This window comes from Falco rusticolus, chromosome 9 (genome assembly GCF_015220075.1).
Source record: "Falco rusticolus isolate bFalRus1 chromosome 9, bFalRus1.pri, whole genome shotgun sequence".
Taxonomy (NCBI): Eukaryota; Metazoa; Chordata; class Aves; order Falconiformes; family Falconidae; genus Falco; species Falco rusticolus.
The window spans coordinates 7,234,300-7,241,300 of record NC_051195.1 but is presented as its reverse complement, the minus strand read 5'-3'; positions in this window follow the sequence as shown (position 1 = coordinate 7,241,300).

Genomic DNA, 7,001 nt, shown 5'->3' with positions numbered 1-7,001 from the left:
CATGCTGCCAGCCGTTTGATTTGTGAGGGATTACGTTCTCTTCTTCAACAAATAAACCATGTAAACGTCGTAAGAATATTTGCTGTCATTCCAACCTGCATTTCAAACTATTTCCTCCTGAAAGCAAGTCTTTCTTAAGGTCACCTCTCTTCCTAGGGTGACCGGTGGTAGGAGGCTTTACAAGCGCAGTAGGTGATGGGAGGCGGTTCGGGAGAGCCGAGCCACAGGGTTTCAGGCTGCAGTAACCTGAGCTGGGGCCACAAAGGGCCTCAGACTTCGAGGACGCTGCAGCCGGGGTCGGGCTGGCTGAGGGCTGGCGCGGGTGCCTGATGCCACTGCCCCATCTGGGTACGTAAGGCAGGCTGACTTGGGGTAGGACCACGTGGTGGGACGTGGGTCTTGAAATAGGTGGAAATCAGCAGATTTCTGGAAGCAGATATGTTAGGGGTAAGTTGGTGGTGCTGAGCAACAGGACAAGGTCAGCGGTGCCCTGCACCACGCTGTGGCCATGGCTTTTTTCGGCTGCATGTGACGTGATGCCAGTGAGCTCAGGACCAGCCATCGCCCACCCTTAAGGAGTGTGGGGTGGCCTCATTTTTATCCTGTAGGCACACAGGAATAAAGTCTGTACACGTCTGCTCTGTTCCTCAGCCCCAGCAGTCAAGAGAGTGCTGAACACCAATTCCCCGGCTGCTGCCTTTCAGGAGCGCAGGCAGTGGAGGGCAGGCTTTCCCGGCTGGCTGAGCACGGCCAGGTCGGGTTGTAGGAGGGAAACGCAACTGTAGATGCTGAAATACAGCCCAGACTTCGGGAGAAGAAAAAAAAAAAAAAAAAAAAAAAAAGAGAGGAAAAGAGTGGGGATTTGGGTTTCTTTCCACGGTCCTGGTAAAAGCAAGCCGACCCCCTGGGTTACGCTGAATGCTTGCTAGCTCCCGCACCACCCGGCAGTACATCCCATGGGAAACAGGCAACAGAGAGAGAGGTGACCTAAACCTGATCGATCTGTGATCAGCTAAAGTTTCGCCGGAGCAATCTGACACAGCTGGTTATCTGGGAGGAGAGGCTTATCTTGATAGGACAAGCCTGTTATAAAACCTACAAGAAGTGATTTACCTACAGATCTATTTTGACAGCTCTCATGCTAACAAATACAGTAGTAGCAAGTGACTTACCTTTCCCACCTGCATGATTTCCTTGGAAAACTTTGTAGTCCACACCCTCATGTGGCACAGGCATGTGCAAAGCAAGCAACCTTTGCCAACATATCTGAATCCTCCACTCCTCCAAGGGTTTTAATTTTCATTTGAATACCAAGGGTTTAGAACACACACACAAAAAGAGCTGTGGCATAATCTACTCACTCACTCTGGCAGATTTTCCCTCTTTCACAGAAATTTGACTGTGATTATGCACTCTCAGGTTCTAGTCAGTTGCCAGGTGCAGGTGTCAGTGCAGCAGAGCTGATGATAATGATTCTTAGCATTAGGTCTGCCTAACAACCCCCAGTAAAATGTCAGATTTTAGTAATAGATTATTTCATTGACTCCTTTACTCAGAGAGGACGCGCTAGTCCAGAAATCTGTGTCAGCCTGAACGTTTGTTTGAAAGTTTTGATTAAAATGCTCAGTGTTTTATAAGGGGAAAATGCTGTTTACCTAGTTGAAATAGTTCTAATGGTTTAATTGAGATGGCTCTGTGCTTGTCATGTCAAAACAGGTATTTCAGCCATCGCCTGGAAGGACTGCCCTTTTGCTGTCTAGTAAAATTCACCCAAAGAATCTCCCCTGGTGCAATTTGGCAATTGATTTCTTTAAAAGACTTACTGATGGAGCATGCTTAATCTCTGCATTTAGCGTAATTGGTCAAGGCCATCTCCCAGGAGCAACTGTGCATACTTCATCCCACAGCTGAACAAGAGGGATGGGATTTCTTACGTGATTTTAACTCTGTATTGTAAACCCAACTGTGATTCTGAGCAGAACGGGAAGTCCCTACAGGTAACTCTTCACGAGCACGTGAACCCCAAATGCCTCCTGTGCGGAAAGCAAAGAACAGAAAACGATACAGAAACAAAAGGCAAGACAGTCAGAAGCTCTGAGTACTAACACAAGAAGATAATGAACTGTGACAGGAACAAGGGCAAAGGTGTCTGTTGCTAAGAATGAAGAAATCAGGGCTGTACTGCAGATTTACCTGCAGCAATTAATTTCACATCTCTTTCAGACTCTTTGCCCTTCTGCAAAAAGGGAGTAATGATATTGACCTCTTTTGTAGAGCTCAGCACAAAGCGAATGTTGGGGAAAAAAAAACCTGTCCTGCTTTCCAACCATTACGTAACTACAACTTCTTTTTTTTAGTGTCACATTGAAAAACTTGCACACTCAGATGTAAAACAACAGAGCACGTAATAGAAAGGTAAGATATTACTTGAAAATCTACACAGCCAAAAATCCTCCACATTCAAGGGTGACGAGATAGGAACAACTGTGGCATCTCACAGACAGAAGAGGCAATATTACTTGTACACAACCAAACCACCAGGAGAACACACACACCGTTCTAAATTAAACAACTTCTTAGCTATCCCCTTTTCCTTCTGTTTGGAAGGAAGATGTGTCTAGGCATACCTATTTCATACCCTGAGAACACATTCACATTCTTAGAATTCAAACATTTAAAAAATTTCTCCTACACTATGGTTTGGAGAGACGTTGGTCTGGCACTGCTGCATATTGGTTTATGAACAGTGGGAACGCATTTTATAACACAAATGCTGAGCAATTTGTAAAATAATGAAGCATTAAAACAAATTTTAGATCACCCAAGAGTTCAGGCAGAGCAGAGGATGGACATACAGCCATGCTGTTTCATTAGAGCCACAGAGAGCTCCATCTCCCCGAGCTGGGAGCAGAGAGGAACCATGGCATTCCCGGGGTGGTGAGCTAACATGGATAATCTGGGCATTCATAAGCATATGCCACACGGAGGCTGACCCTCGATCCTGTTGCTGTACCTCCACATTTGCACTGCAGATTCCATTCTAGCAAAACAAGAAACAAAGCAAGAGTAACAACTTAAAGGTTTTTACCAAAATAGAGAACCCCATCTTTTATATCTGATGCTTTGGTTTAAATAGGCACGTGACTACTTTGGGTTAAATATTCATATGCAGAATATGAAAACTGAAATTTACTCAGCCTATATTTCACACGGACTTTGCCCGAGCACCCAGAAAGTAGCAGTTTTATCATATAAGTGGCTATAATCAAAAAGCATAAAGCTTACTACATATTGTAAGATTAAAAAAGGTCAATTTTTGAAAATTTGTATTTTGATGGAGGAACAGGAAGAAATACTTTTTGTATGGGTATCTGTATATACATGTGTTTTCAAAACTAGCCTAGACAACATGCATCAACCTAGGAAAACCATCAAGAACTATTCTAATGATCACAATGTTATTGTCTATGCGGCCTGGAAGGCAAATGGGCATTAACTTTTTTTCCAAAAGTTATCTTGTGTTAGCCAGATATAGCAAATGTGACAAAACTAGGTATAAGTTATTGCTGAAAATGACTGGCTTTCAGATACAGCGTGATGCAGAGACTTGAAAAGCCTGCGCTGGGGAAAATGGATGGCATGTGTTTGCAGACAGGCTCACAGGTGCAGGCTGTGGAAAAATTCAGCATCACTCACTTCATCAGTGTCAGTTACAACCAAAGACAGATCTTCAGAACAAAGACCTGCAAGCAATGACCCACGCAATACACATTTCTTTAAAAGAACATCACTGAGGACTGGCAACCGAACAGAGCTCTCTCACTTGATGGGTACTCACAGCAGGACACAGGCCAACAGTTCAATTAACCCAGCAACAGATTAAGGAAGCCATAAACATTAAGAGGCTAGCTAGGGCATATACAGAGAAATAGCATCTGCTTCATAGGCCATAGGGAGTGATCGCAAGGAAGGAGTCCTTTCGGCAAGAGAAGTGAGCCTTTGCTCCATTTTTGTCATGTGGAGGTAAGTCTTCTAGAAGGATGTTCTCAGACCCAGGAGGAAAGGTTCCAGGCTTCCACAGTGATTCAAGCCGAAAATAAAACTTACAAGATGCTTGTACACTGGCATCTCTGTTCTGCTTGACCACGGGAAATAGCTCCATCAAGCAGCAGCCTGCCAAGCCTCAGCTGGATGACTGGGTCATCCAGGGTCATGCCATCATGGAAGATTCACCCAGCAGCAGCAAACAGAAACACCTACACTTTGGGAGTGTGAATTCCCTCAGACAATTAAGTTCATGGTTTTTTCAAACACTTTTAAGCCAGGAAGGGCAGAATCACCTCCCTTTGAAAGTCAAACCCTGTGAAATTCAAGTTTTTTGACAGTGTCTCAGGTTGGGAAAAAGCAGTAATAAAAGTTGAAACAAAAACCCTAAAATAATGACCTTTGCATTAATAAACTGCAGTTTCAGCGGTATATCCACCAGCACAGTCCAGGACGACCGATTCAGTGGTACGATGGACTTCTGACCTTTGTGCCATTATCTGGCTGCTCCCATTTGTTCAGTACTACAGCGCAACGTTAACTGCACGGGCAGGTGAGCGCCAGATACGGGACAGGTCACACCGTGTACAGCTTCACCCCATCCCAGGCGGTCTCAGCTGAGCTGTGCTTGTTCCTGTGAGTGACACCTTCCGTCTCCGGGCTTCCATGCTTCCAGCACCATTTTCAAGAGTCGGCAGCTTGCTTCTGACACAGGCTGCAGTTAGTGTGAAGCGATGCTGTGGATGCATTCTGAGGCACCTGCCTCCCTGCCTTTCTCTGCAGCATACAGCATCACAAACAGCCTACAGCCTTGCCTTCTCCGTGCCCCTGCGGCTGTCACTGCCAGCAGCCCGTAAGGTCGTGGTGAGCTGGCTTACGCAGACTGCTAGATGCGTGGGACTGAGAACAATTGTGTATGCTTTCTTTTTCTCTCTCTCTCTCTTTTTTTTTTTTTTTTTTGTAGTTTCACTCAGCCGTTCATCGCAGGCACAAACAGGCAGTTTTACTAGCAGTGTGTTTATTTTCTTTGACTGCAGTCCTGATTTCTTACTGCTCAGGGAATTTAGATACAAGAGACTATTATTTGAAGATACTCTCACTGTTTTAAATAAGCTATCTGAGAAGCCAGATGCAGTATAATAGGTTTGTCTGATTAAGCCCACTGCAGTCTTTGGCATGCCTGGGACTACTTCTGTGCTTTCATTTTCCAGGAGGATGAATTTCAGATGTGCTTTGAAATCCTCAGAGCAGGATACAGATGTTCAAGTGACAAAAGCCAGCGCTTAGCAATCTTAATGCATAAGCATACTTCTTTTGGCGGGATCCTGGCACTCCAGCTTGCTATTCCGATCTGATGGCCGACTGCTTTCCATTAATCACTTCTGGCAGAGAAAAAAGGCTTTCCAAAGATGTTTTACCTTTGGCCTGTGCTCAAGCAGCAAAAAGGACGTCACAGCATGTAAGGCTTGTGCCAGAAGGGATCTCCAGCCTAACAGACAGCATGATTCTGAGTATTTTTGCCATGACATTCCCCACAGGTCCATCCTAAAAGACTCAACTATCTTGTCAGCCACACAGCATCGTAGGTTTCTATATCTAAATAAGGCGTCATTCCTCTGTTACTCTGCCTGTGGTTGTAGGTAGCTGATAGGTTAGTTCACGCCTAGCAAAGATCTAGCAAGACACCACCACAGGAAGGATGATTAGAAGACATAATACAACACAAGCTTTGTAAGACTTCCATGGTTGAGGGGAAGAAAAGAAGGAAAAGGAATCAGGAAAATACAGATGTCAATCCAAGTCAGCCTCACCCTTTCTTTCCTGCATTTGGGAACATCAGTGTACAGAAATCCTTAGACAAACCTAAATTCCTCTTAGTGACCTAAAAAGGAGAAAACTTTTCTAGAACACTGCATTTCACTCAATATTAAGATTAAATATTTAAGGAAGACAGTGCACTTGATTAAGGAACCCAAGCTACCTTTATTCTGCTTCTGGTAAATGCCCTCAGAAACACTGATGAGTTTATTTGTCTCAGTGCGCTCTCATCAAACTCCCTCATTTCTTACTAGAGGGAGGTAAGGAAACCGCCTTCCTAAGCCAGCGTCTGTCTTACCTGTCTGAGAATGAATTCACACAGTTCTTCAGCTGTTAGACTGGAGTTGGAGATGCCAGGGACCTGCATCCAACCACCCACTGTCCCAGGATCCAACCGAGTTTAAATTACCACATCTTACACATCTGGAGACTGGGGACCGGCGCCTCCTAAGAGCTGAAACAAAGAATGATACTGAAAGCTATATGCGCATTTATACATATACTATACATTATGGGGGGCGGGAGGGTGGATTTCTTAAGATCAAGTCAAAGGGTTTCCGTAGGGTTCTTTAGTCTTTGCGCAACTCTAGGTGTAAACTATTCCTGCACCTGACGTGCTAGCATTTATTAGTATCGGATTAGTTGGCACTGGGCTTTGGACACCTAGATGGGACGTGGATACATACATACACCAGGTAGCCCAAGGTAAGCTCAGGCTACTGTCTTCTCACGGATAACGTGCTCACCGCACCAGTGCTGGCAGGGAAGGTCCTGTGACTTCCTTTTGCGCTGCAGCAATCTGGGCTGTTCTGTTGTTCCCCGCCTGTTCCCCCATGCCACAGGGAAAGCGGAGGAGGGATTTCTGTGTATAAATAGTATGCGGAAAACCAAGGGCAAATCAATAGCCATCGCATGACAGTCTACATCCCCAGCGAAAAGCCAAAGTGAAAACGACACAAGTTGTGATGCATCCATCGACCACGCCAGCAAGTGCAGGCGTGGATTTAACTCAGATGCAGTTGGATGTGGTAGAGAATGCCCGAGCGGGAGCCTGGCCGGGGATTTAGCTGCTGCTGTAACTCTGTCTTGTAGGCAACCACTCCTGGAGCACAATAAGCTAATTCTGGCATGTAACCCCT